The following is a 15848-nucleotide window of genomic DNA, read 5'->3' as shown; positions in this document are numbered from 1 at the left end:
AAGGAGAGTAGACTTTAGCATTTTGTGTGTGTATGCTATGGAAAACTGATGGTGATAGTCTCTGTTGAAACACAGTTAGATTTGATCCAGAGCATATGTGAACATACTGTCTCTCAGTAATTAAATCAGGGCTCATACGCTCTTATTATGACAAGCAAATTTGTAAATATTGGTAGTCTATTTTGAAAGAGGGAAGAACAACAGGCTGGCATAAATTTCCTGCTCTTTCATTGGAAGAAATAATTAAATATTAATTTTAATTCATAGTTATATTTTCTACGGAATTTCTGGAGGCAATATTTAACCTTTAAAAATGTGCAATATTTTCTGCTTTATTTAAGATTCACATATTACTGTAAAAGAATGAGTAATTAGTTTTGCTGTGTGATGTCCCTTAAACAGTTTATTTGAAACTACTGTTTATTGGTGTTACAGCAATGATTATAATAGTACATGCAAATGGCACTGCAGTCTAGCTAAACTTAATAAAATTATCTGATATAAAGATCTGATAATCTTCAGTGGTATTTAAATAACGACATAAATATAAGTGATTTAATGTTGATGCCAGATGTAGAAAACAAGGTGAAGTTTAATAAAACCTCAATACTGAGAGTGTCATTACCCTCAAGCACGGTTACTGAACCATGAAAAACTGGCGTGAAAAACCTCCAGACTGGAATGATGATGGTGTGCAGCCATTCTGATCCAGGTGAATGCATTTGTCTGGGTGCAGTGCAAGGTTGTGAGGTGGTGGACACATTGCTGGTGGTAATCTGCAGATGAAGCATGCTGATGTAATAACATTTGCTACCCAAATGCCTTTCAACACTTTCTATGATGGAGGAAGTGAAATTTCCTTCTTTTCATTCTGCAGATTTGAAAATTGAAATGGAGGGCTGAAGTGAGTTGTATGCCAGGCACTGGAAAAAGAAAACAAGTCTTGTAGTCCCAAAGAAGCAATTTCATCCAAAAGCTGCTGAAGAGATGTTTCTTCATTTGAGGAAAAAAACAGTAATCATATTAGTAATTAGTTATAATTAAAAATACATTATTTCTTCCTTTCCAATTAGTTCACACTTGTTTTGCTGCTTCCAGATCATGCAGTCTCAACTATATCTTGAACTGCTGGGTACCCTGACAATTTAATCTAATATAATTCCTTACTTTATTTTTATCTTTCATCCTGTGTCTTGTCCTCCTTCTGGGCCACACAACCTGTTATCCTCCTCTGGGGCCAGTTTGAAGACTTTGCAGTGCTGGTTCCTGCAGTACTTGTTCTCCTTAAAAACCAAACCAAACAAAACTCATGAAGGTCAAATAAACCTGAAAGGAATTAACAGAAGATTCAGACAGCACCTAAAAATCACCCTCAGTCATGTCTCCTTCTTGTGGGACCTGCTTATTTACAGTTTTTATTTAGCTGTACTATGGGCATAGACCTCTAGGTGCCCTCTTCACCTGTGGAGTTCCTACTTAGGAAAGAAACCTTGCTTACTTAGCTCTGCTCTGCAATGTTCTGGAGGCTCACACTGCCCACTGCTAGTACTGTGTGTTACACCAGTGGCATTTTCTGCTCTATTATGCTTGAGTTGACAGGTGCTATTTAGAGTCTGCTAAAAGTTTGAGCTATCTGCCAAGCTTTCAGAAGTAGAGTTTCTAAATATTTCAAAACTTCTTGATCTTCCAGAATTATTATTAGCATCCATGGAACCCTTAGAGACTGCCCTAGAGGAATATTTTCTACAATTTGACTGCACTTCATTCCTCTTCCTCCCCCTTCAAATCAGCAAAACAACTTTTTAAGAAGAAATTTCTTCACTGACCTCTTTTGCTATTGAGTCATACAATGTAGCAGTTAGTAGCAATTTTTAAACCAACACATCAGGCAGACTATAATTCTGTGATAATTTCCAGCCTTCAGTTTTCCCAGGAACAGTCTCATTCATGTCCAAATGAGCGTGTCCTATATTACTGAAATCTTTGATATGCCGAGACACAGTAAATCACAGAGATCGAACTAAGAATATTAAACAGGGTACAAAATATAAAAAGAAATGGAGCTGTTCTATAAATGGATTCCAATGGGAGGTAAAAATCAATATCCCCTTCATCCATATGTTTTGTAGGAGCAGTGGTAGATAATAAAATATTTAAGAACACAGCATATATTGCAGTCTTTTAAATATTTTAGCCTGCTACCATCTTTTTTTCTCCTCTATTTTTAGAGGCTCCATGATTTAACTGACAATCAACCCATGATCAGACTCCTTTGTATTTTAGTCGATCTTGTCAATTGAAAGCTTAGGACTTAAGCAGATCTTGCAACCTTTTTCTTTTGATGGGTGAAATAAGAAGCCGTTCTCCCCATTGTTTCTGTGGATTTTGGTTCCTAAAGATGATGAAATGCATTCAAATTTTGTCCAGAGTAGAATAATAATAATGATGATGATAATGATGTAACACATAAACCAATAAGAACTAAAACTAACCCTGCCAGTGATGTACATCTTTCACAGCAAACTTCTTGGACTGCTTCAGGTACTGTACTCCTCTGCTCTTTTTTTTCCTAATCTTGCAAAAGCTTAGTTCACATATAATGAAACTTGTCTATATGAGCACCCTTTATTGGTATGCTCAGCTATTTGTTGGCAGTACTAATTTTTTTTCTTTTAAAAGCTTCATGTCTAAGAATTCCTTCATAAAATATACAATAATGACATTTAAAGTGTTAGTAACTCATGGTTCCATTTGTTGTCTGCATTGTGGGATCAAGATACATGGGCTTTGTTCTCTTTTCACTCTTAAATCTTAATTTTGGGGAGCCTCTCTTCTGTTTGATTTGATAGCTTTTCCTTATTAACTCATTAGCAGATATTCATTGGCTCATTACCCACTGAATAATTTGAAACTGGAAAAGGGAGTTGGGCAGTAGAAATAACAGGGTCAGTGGAAGACTTTACAGCACTATATCAAAAAGGAATAGTCTCACGTGAAGGCTGAAGACTTATCTAACCCTAACTCTTCCCGTGGGACAAGGAGCAAGCATGTGAGCCACACAGAGCTTGTTTTGTTTCTGCTGCCAGGAATGGAGAAGGAAGAGTAGAAAGTTACTTTTCCTAGGAGCAGCTAGCTTGATTCTGTCAATGGTTGCTGTTCCACATGCCCAAACCAATCCAAAATGAAGACCTTCACATGCAAGCAAATGTCTTAGCTTCAGAAGTGCAGTGTACCTAGCAACTCCTTCTAGAGCAAAATGATTGGTGGACAACATAAAAAGTTTTAAAGTAGATCTGCAGCATATCACATGATCTTGCGGATTTTATTTTAATTCTAAATACTTTTCTATCATGTTCTTGTTGCTATTTAAATGAGAAAGACTGCCATTTATACTTGATCTTTAGAACACTGATGGGTTTTGGTAATGTCAAGTGCTCAGAGAACATTTAAATGCATAGCTAAAGCTTTTACCATTATGATTCTGACTGCTTAACATTAGAAACCCCTGACCCAATATTTTTTGTTAGAAAACAAGTGCAAACATCTAAGACAGTGGGAAATGCAGGCTAATTTGCATCACAAAGTTCACTTTTAAGAAGTACTGGTTAAATGGAAGCAGATTTTACTTGAATACTTTTATGCTCTGGGAAGAACAGAAAAATTATTATAACATTTTACAACTTAATTTGCAACTTTTAAACTACATTTTATATATTCTTCCCCCACACAATTACTGTTTAAATTTTGAAAGGTAATGTACAGAAAGCCATAATAAGAATTTAATAATAAGAATTTAGTTTTCTTTAAACTGTAAACAGAACACAAACGGTACTTTAAACTTGTTCACTAGCATGGATTCAGGTAAAATTGCCTTTATTACTATCCCTATCTTCAAATTCTCAAAACTGAACCTATTATTAAACACAGAGCTGTTAAAAGGCAGTAGGACAGATACATACTGTGAGGTTCTTCTGCTGAAACATTTGGATAGGCCTATCCTGGAAATAGAAATTAGAACTGAACCTCCTTTCATTTCAGTGATCATTTGTTGTTCTTTATTATCAGGCATTGCTGTGAGGGGAGCTACTTAAAACCTTGAATGCATCCTGTTTTTAGGGCCATTATAGATAATTTATTGCATTATTATTATTATTATTATGATGCATGTTGCTACAGAACCAGCAGCAGTGATGCAGTATAGGCAAAGGGAGTTGTCTGTGTTATGAGGCAGTTTGGGGTAGCAAAAAGAACTGGTATAGGCCTTGTGTAGTTCTTGAACAGTCTAAGGGCAACTGCTGCAGTTTCTGCAGTGTGTGGGAAGGTGGATAATGCTTCCTCCATTTGCCACAGCAGCTGCAGCCCCCCAGGGCTTTCCTTTTTTTTTTCACTGTCATGCTTCCACTCTTTTCCAAAGCAGAATTAGCCTACTTAATCTCCTCCTCGAGGAGGGTTCTTGTTCTGGGAACACAGTTATGAAAAAACATTAACAAAATGTCTCCAAGGGATTGCAGCCTGAATGCCTGCAAAAATTCAGTGTGAAACATGGCTAGTGATTAGAAATGTCATATCTGGCACAGACTATGTGATTCGTCCACTTCTCAGCTTCCCTTTTTGAAACCACAGACAGGTTCATATCAGCATACATATAATTGTGTCTTAACTGCTGCTGCTTCTTGGTATAAGGAGCTAAAAAGGTATTTTCCTCATTAGTCATCTCAGCAGATGCTCCTGTGGCATGAGGATCTGGAAGGTTCCACATTATTGGTCAGTCTCCCCCTCCAAAATATTTATAAACTGAAGATATAAACTCAGTGTCAAGAATTTCACTAGCTTCTTTCCCCTTGTGCACACTCTCTTTCTCTAATATTTTTACTTCAGGCTTTGGAAAAAGGTGGATAGCTTTTGCCAATATTTATAAATATGTTGGTTGCTCGTAAAACAAAAACTGGCTGCAATTTCCTTTCATCTTGGTAGAAAAGCTTAATATGGAAAGTTCAACCAGGTTTAAGCAGGTTTCCGCTAAGCTTCCCCCTGCAACATAGCAAAGATATTTGACATATCCACTAGCACATGCTTTTCTAATATTGCAGTAATTTGAAAATAAGATGTAGCAACATAAAGAACGGCTAATAACTGCAGGAACCTCTACAGAGAGAAGCTGATTCAGGTCCATATTGTCTTTCTTTTGACCCCTGTACTCCTTTGTCACAGGCGAGTAAAATGAGTATTTCTGTTGCATCTGCTGACTCTGGTCACAAATATGCGTTATCATACTCCCCGATGCTGTGTATTTCTAGTTAGAGTGTTTGTCCCACTGTCTGAAGAAATTAAGTTCTCTCAGCATACTCATTTCTCTCTTTTTTTGCTTCCTGTTTGAAGGATATAGACTTGTAGCAGCAATATTTGTAACAAACTAGATATTTTAAGGAACAATAAACTATGACATGAGGTGAATGGCTGATACACCTGAAGGCTGTGCAGCCAGTCAGTGAGATTTGGACAGACTGAGGAGCTGGGCAAAGATGAACCTAATGAGGTTCAATAAGAATAAGTAGAGTCCTGCACCTGGGGCGAAAAAAACCACCATGCACCAATATAGATTAGGGGTTGACCTGCTAGAAAGCAGCCCTGTGAAGGACCTTGGGGTCTTGGTGGGACAACAAGTTATCCATGGGACAGCAATGTGCCCTCATGGCCAAGAGAGCTCTGGATTCTATGATTCTCTGATTCTATGAAATGAAGCTTACAGCAATTGTACAATATTTAGTTATGTTCTGCTTCTCTATGCAGGAGGCATATCTCTGAATAATACCACTTAGTATTGTGAGGTGAGTAATATAATCAACATCTTGGTCCTTCTCACAGTTTATTATTTCAGTATTGTGGGGCAAGATTCCTCACTTTGTGAATATTTAGCAGTTTTTCTTTTCCCCCACTCAAATTTACTTACTTACTTGTACTTCAAATCTCAATGTATATTGAGATTTTCAGTGGAACACATATGGATGTAGAATTTTTTTTTTTTTTTGTAAATAGGATCAAATATGAGCATATTATCCTTATTTTCCTACCTGTACTTAACTAGATGAATTTACTGGGAACTGGAGCAGGCAAATGACTGAATATTAGACATCTGTTTATCCTGAAATTGCACTATCACAAAGTATGTAACTCTTGCCTCTAGAAAATTCCTGCAAACTATAATGAATACTGAGAATGTGCAGAGCTGCAGAGTCAATCACCAGCTCTTTGCACCAGGTAAGAAAAAGATAATTTGTTAGATTTTTGCAATCACACATAATCAGATATCTTTGCTACAAATAAAAGCTTCTTAATTAAGCTTCTTAATTAACCATATTTAAAAAACTGTGTTTTGGAAATTGTGTAGTCTAGTACAGCTGTTTAGATGTGTTGTAAGAGAAAACAAATTAACTTTGTACTTTCAAGTAAGATGGCATTATTATCACCAGAGGGCGCTATCCTTCCAGGCTGAGATTAATCCATTGTTAGAGTGTTTTACATCATCTTGGGAGCTTTTTAATGTAAGAACAATAATTTCAGGCAATAGTGGGTTCCCCCCCGCCCCCCCTTTACTTATTTGTTCATTTAAATAAATACATAGAATCATAGAATGGTTTGGGTTGGAAGGGACCTTAAAGATCATCTAGTTCCAACCCCCTGCATGGGCTGGGACCCTCCAATTAGACCAGGTTGCTCTAAGTCCCATCCAGCCTGGCCTAGAACACTTCCAAGGAGGGGGCATCCACAACTTCTCTGGGCAACCTGGTCCAGTGTCTTACCACCTCCACAGTCAAGAATTTCTTTCTGATATCCAACCAAAATCTCCCCTCTTTAAGTTTAAAAGCCATTATCCCTATCACTACATGCCCTTGTAAAAATTCCCTCCCTAACTTTCCTATAGGCCCCTTCAGGTACTCGAAGGCTGCTATAAAGTCTCCCTGGAGCCTTCTCTTCTCAAGAATGAATAATCCCAGCTCTCTCAGCCTGTCTTCCTAGGAGAGGTGCTCCAGCCCTCTGATCATTTTTGTGGCCCTCCGCTGGACTTGCTCCAGCAGGTCCATGTCCTTCTTGTGTTGGAATCCCTAGAACTGGACTCAGTAACTCAGGTGGGGTATCACGAGAGCAGGGTAGAGGCTGAGAATCACCTCCCTTTCCCTGCTATTAAAACTCCCTTTGCTATTTGCTCTTCTTTCAGGAAGAACTCCTAGAGATGGTATGAGAGTAAAAATCACATTTGATATAGTGGTGGCCACACAGCAGCAATAGATTCCAGAATCATGAAACTAAGCTGTTGTTTCCTTATAGCACGCAATGGTATTTTGGCATTTTTTATGTAGTGTAATGCACTAGAAGCAAACGTTCACGCTATGAATAAATATATCTTTAACTGCTATCTTTGTACATTTCCCTACCTTGTTATTCACTTATTAACTAGAGAAGACCTTAATTAATCCTTTGGACTATGGGTGTCTTCCTTGTTTGTGCCTTAATAGCTGTGTGTGAGTCCCTCTCAAGCTCTGTTAATTCGATTGCTTGGGTATGGTAAGAAGACATCACGTCTCTTGGATTTGCCTGCCTTGCATTAGCTGTGTTGCACACTGGACTTCTCAAATATTCCAGAGACGATGATCTTGAGCTGATAATAAAATGTGCCTCGCTCCTGGCAATGATGAACACCCACAGGTCTTGCTTGTAACAAAAACTGCCAAGTTGTAAATTCAAACATTTGATGGACAGAAAAGGAGACAAGAGTGCAAATGGTTAAAAGTTCTTCATTGCCTTCCACTTCTCTGCTGCGTGAAATTCCACGTAGTGACAATAAATACTTCAAATGACTAAGAGACACTGGCTCTCCAATACTATTATTTTATGTTTCACTCCTAGCAGCAGGCTACTATCTGGAAGGGGTGCTTGGTGTAGGATGATGGGAACTTCCATGAGGGACATGGCACCCGTGGGATGGAAGCTGTTGTTTTCAGTCCTGCTATGTTTATTCTTAGTTTGCATATCGGTGGCTTCAAAACAGGGACAAAGAACACAGCTGTTGAAGCTTTCTATAACTGTAGGCCATTGCTTAGGTGAGGAACTGACAGTAAGAAAATCTATCTTGCTGGACTAGAAATATGGTCCTTCATTTAAGGGCAAAAGAAGGATTTATCTGTGGAAGGGCACTCTCATACAGGATCATCTGAAAGGTAAATCCGGCATGAAATGGAAGATAAGAAAAATGAAATGTAATTAACCTCTGTTGCCCTAAGAAGGTTCCTATGGTGTTCATGAGCATGCCTTTCTGTAAAGCAGCACAGCAGATCAGATAAAACTACCTTTCAGCTCTCCCTGTGTCCTGTTAGTATCAGGCCTGGGTATGCCCTTTATTCCTCTTGGGTTTTGGTGACTGAACCCCTTTTTCCTGGCCTGATCAATCTGCTTTTGACCAGTGAGAGCAAAAGCTCTGCTTCCTGCTGCTGGAGCTGCCATAAACCACCATGTACAGTCACAGGGAACTGCTTGCACAAAGCAGCATGTGATTTATTTTTACATAGGAATTTTGTAAGCAAAAGGATTAAAATAACAAGTCCTTAGACACACAGAGTCATCTAAACTTGACTATTCTTTGCAGGCTTATGCAGGTCATTGCTGCTCAGCTACAATCTGCTTCTCTGCAGACTCTCCTTTTTCTATGCTGTGGCTTTTCAAATGCTTCCAAGTTCTGTTTAGAGTTTCTGCCTAAGATTTCTGTTTTTCTGCCTGTTCAGGAGTTTTTTCCCATGCCTTTAATCTCCTTGAAGAAGAACCTGTAGGAAAGCATCAAATAAAATGCAACTTCTACTTGCTGCATGATTACAGCTACTGTTCAACCAGTGGCTTTTTGCTCCATCTCTCCAAAAGTAACTCCAGCTGATGCAGCTCACTGGTTAACTCTTACCTGATTATTGCAGTAACCAAACCAGTGATTATGCAACATTTATAGAAAAAACCCCCACATTTGTCTTATCTTACTGGAATAAATAAAACATGAGGCTGCTTTTCTGAGTATTTCAAGCTATGATGTAATGAAATGACTGTGGGGTTTCTTACAATCTACACTGTCAGCAGTAAATGTCAAAATTATGGAAAACTTTTTATTCAAGAAAAGTTCTAAAGGATTTTCAAGAGGCCTGAACATCCATTTAGTTCTGCTAAGAATAAAGCCAGTGGTATAATTAATTTCATTCAGAGACAGCAAAGTTGAGCAAACTATAACTTCTGAAATCCCACTCAGTGTCTGAAGATCTTCTAAACAATATCAGATGCAAATACTACAGTACCTTGCATAATGTCTTACAGTTTTAATGTCCCTAAAGCCTAGCAGCTACTGGTATTTTCTTCAGTGAGGGTGACACTACTTCTGAAAAATATCTTGTAGATAGCAATGTGGGTGTTTGAGAATGTATCCTTTCTAATGCAAGGCAGAAGTTGCAAGATTTTAGCAAATGGACAAGAGACCTTTATGTCTTAAAAAACCCCAAAAACCAAACAAATAAAAACCCCAAACAAAATCCAGTCTTGCACAAAGGTATTATTGAATTCTGGCATCAATATGCAGATAGTTGCCCACTTTTCTGTACAATTGTCTTCATGGCATTTGCCGCATTTTTCACCGACTTCTGCAGCAACTGGCCTTTATGGATACAACTGCAGTCACTTTAATTTAATAAATATGTATGTGTATGTATGTGTTATATATATATATACACACATATGCATGTGGATGTATGTATTTACATAAAAATTACATTTCTCAGTTGCTGAATGCAGCATCATAAGGCTAAAAGATTGAAAAAAGTGGTGAAAGTCCTTTTACTATTTAAATGTCACATTGAGGGGAGGAGACTTTAGAAGAAGAATTCAATCCTCAAAAACAAAATAAATTCATGAAGTAGTGTCATTACTTTTCCTCCCCAAAAGGACAACAGTGTTGAAGCCTGCTTGCAGTTTTGGTGTTTAAAAACTCTTTTGTATTTCACAGCTCAACAGCAAAATTTCAGTTGATTGCATGTGAGTTTTTGGAGCGACCTGGCTTGAGTATGCCACAGAATTATTAAGGGTTTGCATACTTAATGATGGGAGCTTTCTTCTGTCTTTGTGTTTTCCTATGGTGATTAGATATTGTTGATATATAATCCATGCAAGGAAAAAGCAGCTGAATCTGAGACTGTACAGCTTTCAGTGTTGTTTACGGACGCCCACTCTAGCTTTAAATGAGATAACTTGGGTTTTTTTAGAAATCTTGTTGCAGCAGCTCAAGGCTTACCATGGGTAATTTCCTTTTCTCAGAAGCAGGATAAATTATACTCTGCTGATCATCATGTGGCCATGTTTGTGCAGATTCGCATACTTAGGTTTTCTCATTTCATGCTTGCTCAGATCCTTACACCACATTGTAGCCTCCAGGATAGCAATGGCTCTTCAACTGAATTTTTATTAAAGCCAAAACTGAATACTAGAAACGTAGAATTTTGAGTGACTGTCAAAAAGCAGCAACTGAGGGGTTGTTGGCAATGAGTAGATGCTGCAAGAAGCTTCTCAGGTTTTACACAAGGCAGCTGTTCTCTTTCTGATAGGCTTCTACATGGAAAAGCTATTCTGTGTGTGAAAGGCACAATTAAAGAAAAAACTCTGGGTAATCGAGATTAATTAGGCAAATGTTTGGCTAAAATCTGTCAGTCCTTTTTGGCCCACCTGGCATTTTACTTTATGCAACCTCAGTGGAGATGACTTGGGCCAGAACTGCAGATTGAAGTAAACAGTTAAGGTTATGGAAGCCGAAAAAGGAGAGGAAAAAAAGCAGAGAAATATTGCATCCAGCTGCTAGTGCAAAACTCCAGCTTGCAACCCACCCACCTTTGGGATTAGCACTCAGATCCAAAGCTTTATATGTCTCAGAGTTATTTCTCCTGTGCACACTCTCAGTTATGTAATAATAAGTATTAAATGTGATCTGTGCAGCTGCAGAGTCGACAGCTGAACTGAAGTTGTCCCACTACTGAAGAACAGGTTCATGTGCAAATGTGCATACTGTTCCTACATCTGTTTCTGTGGTCTCAGCAGTTACTGTGTTGCTCTTGTGTTCAGAGCAGCCTGTGTTTAAAAGATAAACACTGTGAGGGGTGATTTAAGGTCTGAAGTAAAGGTTCTGGTGTTCTTACAGGACATGCTTTTATGATTTATGTAGGCCCACATGGTTGTTAAATACGTCTTCTTTGACAGCTTAGAGGAAAGGAAGACTGACATAAACTCTTCAGAACATTGTTATTCCTAAATTTCAGATGGCCATACAGCATCAATACTTACATTCAGATTTTCTACCCTAAACATCTTGTGAAAGCAGAAACAGTTCTGCTTGTGTTCTATAACACAGGCATTCAAGTGTACAGGTCCCTGATCCTTCATTGCCCACTGTTCATTCAGTTATTCAATTCTGTATGAAGAAACTAGTTATTCGCTTCTGTATGGGAAACTAGTATAGTTTTAGCAGAAGGCTCCAGTAACTGACTATTTCACCTTTGGTACTGCTGGGGCTGTGGCAAGTACACTGTCCCTGAATAAAGACCAAGGGGCACTAGGACCACTGTGTCCTCACTTTTAATGCCTTTATGGTGCTGGCTGGCACCTACAAACCTTGGGTGTGGGGTGAGGAAGCTTACTCCCTCAGACAATCAGAACTGACCAAGAGCCTTGATCCAACATGGGTATAAATGGAGCTCTGCTGGAGGCCGTTTTGAGCTCTCCTTGGAGAATTGGGCCTGCAGCACAAGGTCTTCCCTGTGGTAGGGAAGCCTGTCATGGAAGTCCTTGAGGTTGAGAGTCCTCAGTTTAAATGGATGATTGAATGTGTGCTATAAGGTGCTCTTCCCTCTCCAAATCCTAAAAGCTTTTAGGTAACCCTTGCAGTAGTGTTGCTTCCACTTGGTTCTTTTCTATCCTTAAAGTAAGTGTGGGCAAATTCTTGTGGTATATGAATGTCTAAACTGTACAGACACCCGTTCATGGAATAAACTCTTAATTATGGTTCAACCTCTGGAAGACAATGGTTTGGTTCTGTGACAGGTGCTCAAAATAAAGATGAATATGGGTGAGGTAATGATTTTAGGTTAAGATCATCTGCTAGTCAGGAGGCAGCCAGCACCCTAACATCCTGTCCTTGTCATAGCCCCACAAGCAGGCTGGTAGAAGGACCAGTAAGCAGCATGGCACTGGCTTCAGCTGTAGGTCAGTCATTTTTTCCTGAAGCCAGAAGCACACTGGATTGCCCTATAGTGTGCCAGGCACAACACCTTTCATGTTGGCTTTCCCCCTTCTTCCTCCCAGCAAGTCCTGCCTGGCAGTACATTGCATTCAGAAGCTAGCTGTGCTGGCACTAATCAAAGGAAATCTTATAATAGAAACATGTTTGTTGAGTTCATGTCATCCTATAGTTCTGTAATAAAATATGTGGTTCATAATGTATTTTAATTAAGCTGAAAATTAATTCAATTAATCAGTACAAGTCCACTTGCTCTCTCCTCCCTAATATCCTATGCTCCAACAATAAGGAAACTCCAGATAGGAAAATTGCATATTGTCAATAACAAGACACTGACACTGTTAACCATTAGTATGCTAGCTGCTAACCAAAAAATAGCGTTTATTGAACACGGGCCTCTGAGTGTTTTAAAGACTGAGATTCTTGACTCATAAAGTGTTTGAGTTACCCCTAACTGTTCAAGACCAGGGTGCTTTCCCCTTCTCATTAGGGAAGCTGGCTGTCTCCTCCAGAATGTCAGGGGAGGAACTTGTCAGTGACATGTAGCAGCTGACTTCAGTCTTGCTCATTTACTTGGGGGAGCCACGTACAATTTTTCCCCCTGCTAGTCCTGATCTTAGCCTGTCCCAGATTACCAATATGTTGTATCCATTCACATGGATTTTGTGAGTAGGCACTTTCTTCATTTTGCTGATGAAGGGCACAGGCCAGGAATTTGTCCTCTAGTACTAATGGATCTGCATGCAATTAATTACTTGTTTTCTTGTCTTCAGCATCTGTGTCACTCCTGATAGCACCATTGGTAGATATCTTGGCCATATACTCTTTAAGCTGACCTGTGAATTTAAAATGGTGTTTAAAAGAGTACCCACCCAAAATACCTTGAGTTCAGCATGCAGCTACCCACCTGACTAATAGTGTGTGAACTAGAAAGTTCCTCTTAATTTAGACGCTGTCAAGCCCAGGTATTAAAAGAAATTGTCCGTTTCAGTTGGTTAAAATACAAGGCTCTGAAAATCAAGAAGAAAAAGTATTTGGTGAACCTCTCAAGTGCCACAAGGTGTGAGATAGTTTATCGAGGCTGAGAGACAGGAGGCAAGACCAGACACCAGAAGCATCTCTGAGATGAATGAAGTGAAAGGGGAAGTTTTGTTTCTGTGAACAGGGAGAGGAGAAATAATGCCTAGTGACAGGGAAACCATGAGAGATAAGAGGAAACACCAAGGCAGGTGCTGGGGATGAACAGGGAGATCTTGTTGCTAGAAGATATGTTCTGTGGAAGCTGCTCTTCCAATGACTGAAAGTGAACATTTGTTGAGAGAATGGCTCAGAAAAAAGTTACGTTCTGAAATGCCGTGCCCCATAGCCAGAACCTCGAAACTTTTGTACTTTTTTAATTAATATGAATGACCACATAACCTCTTATATATCTCTCCTATACAAAGATGCATAAAGTGATGATGATTACCATAATCACCAGTTTACAGATAACTGTTCTGCCTCAATTTCCTTTCTGGTAAAACCTTTAGTTGCATGCTATAAAAAAAGGCTTTTTGGCATCTGTAGTTGTGGATAAATTGCCAAGGTCATATGGGATATCTGGGATTTTGCACATTAAACACCACATGTCCCTAGTCTTCTGTCTCTGTCTTACTGGCTGCTCTTTGCAATGCACTAAGGGAGAACTGTTAGATCAAGGCATGTCTGTGTGACCTGGGTTGTCTTGGTGCTAAAGAGATATTTGGATGGCATAGAATCACCATAACTCTTCCTTCAATTGCCCTTTGCAGCTTAATTATCTTTCATTACTTCTAATGTTCCCACACATCTGTGGCTTCCTACGGCTTACCTGGAGCTGTGAGTCAAGAGATGCAGTAAGTCACAAGCTGCTGCAGGGCTGTATTGTAGGTGCCTGGATCACTAAAAACTGATTACCCATTTGTCTCCCTGCATGCAAAGCAGAGTCGAACTGACCAAAAGATGGAGATGGATTTCTGTGGGGCATTTCCCATGTTTTTGCTCTATTCTTTGGGCTTCTCCTGTGTCAGCAGAGTGAGCTCTGCCACGGACGCTCTGAACTCAAGCCTGGTATTTATGACTTTCTCATCTTTGGATTGAATTACACTGAAGGGTTTCTGTTTGAACCACACAGAGGAAAACACAGTACAGGCTTTTCAATCTGACATACCATTAGCTTAATTCTGGCTAATCACAGCAATAGCTAGGTAGCTGGGGGAAAACAGAAATCACTTTTCTGATGAAGAGGTCATTTAATAAATGAGTTAATGGTTAATGAGTTCTGACTCACATTAGATAAGAGGTAAGGATTGCAAACAAAGCATAAACCCCTCTGATTTAAAAGCTGTTAACAGAACTCCACAATCATTCAATAAGCTTTATTGCAAGTCACAGAGAAGCTTTTTTAGTTCTGTATGATTTTTACTGACTGAGCAGTTTATTTTGTTTTCATCCACCTAGACAAACATCGAACAGCAATAAAACATTAATTCAGTGTTAAATTTAAACATGGTAGAATATATATGCAGCTTCATTGATCAAAGAAGCCCATGGGAGTGACAGGTCAATTAGTCCGTTAGTACTTGCTGTTATCATAGGGGTTGAATTTTCAAGATTGATGTGTATCATACATAGTGTGCCCAAGGATTATACAAGCAGTATTGAACATCAAAGCCAGAAGGTAAGCAAGGAACAGGATCTGAAACTTACTGAAAACTCTTCTGTAATTTTTTTCTGATTTTATTTAAGGATTTGTAAAAAACAGGAAGCTGGAAGTTAAAACCATCTTTCTATTGGTTCTGGAAGTTGCAGTAACTACAAATACTCAAATACGACTAATAAACCCCTTCTGGCTGTCACACTTTCAACTCCCACTTGTAACAACAGGGAACAGTTAGAGAGATCTGTATTATTGTTGCTCTGCTAGGGTCATGTTTTTTTTATCTTTTTAATGATCTTCAACTTGCTTCCTGATACTCCTACTTACAAAACTTTGTGGGTTTTTTAAAAGAAAAAATTACCTGTCATAATGGCTTCATTCTGGTTTTGTAGTTTGAATGGAAAAACATCAAGGACATGTCAAAATGCATAGTTTCAGCACAGCTGTTAACCCCTTTATAATAGTTTATCCTAATACACCTACTGTAACATAAACACTGAAATCTATTACATTGCTGCATTTGACTTGGTGGTAGGGGAAAAGATATTTCTGACTTAAGTTTCCTTAAGAAACTTTGATTTGTGAACTTTTGCATGGTTTTCAAACAATGTTACTGGAGCCACTATGACTACCTGAGTGACAATTTGCTGTGATGCAGGTTAAAATGGTTAGGAATGAGAGCTAGGGAAAAAAGAATTGGCCTAAAGTTATGCCAGGGGAGATTTAGATTGTATATTTGGAAAAGTTTTTTCACTGAAAGAGGATTATCAACATTGGAACAGACTGCTCAGGGAAATTCCTGGGTCACCATCCCTGGAGAATTTAAAAGACGTGTAGCAGTGGTGCTTAGGGACATGGTTTAGT

The 15848-nt window shown here is 38.8% G+C and overlaps 1 long non-coding RNA gene across 1 annotated transcript in view; it reads right to left on the bottom strand.

Annotated features, from left to right (window-relative positions):
* Positions 1-395: 395 nt before the first annotated feature.
* Positions 396-15848, bottom strand: part of LOC127385671 (uncharacterized) — a 68784-nt gene continuing 53331 nt past the window's right edge. The window contains exons 2-3 of the long non-coding RNA XR_007889726.1: positions 1168-1283; positions 396-923 (exon numbers count right to left, since the gene is read on the bottom strand). This is a non-coding gene — a long non-coding RNA (uncharacterized LOC127385671). The remainder of the gene's footprint in view (positions 924-1167; positions 1284-15848) is intronic.

Source organism: Apus apus, chromosome 5, assembly GCF_020740795.1.
Source record: "Apus apus isolate bApuApu2 chromosome 5, bApuApu2.pri.cur, whole genome shotgun sequence".
NCBI classification, from domain to species: Eukaryota; Metazoa; Chordata; class Aves; order Apodiformes; family Apodidae; genus Apus; species Apus apus.
This window is presented reverse-complemented; position numbering and strand designations above follow the sequence as displayed.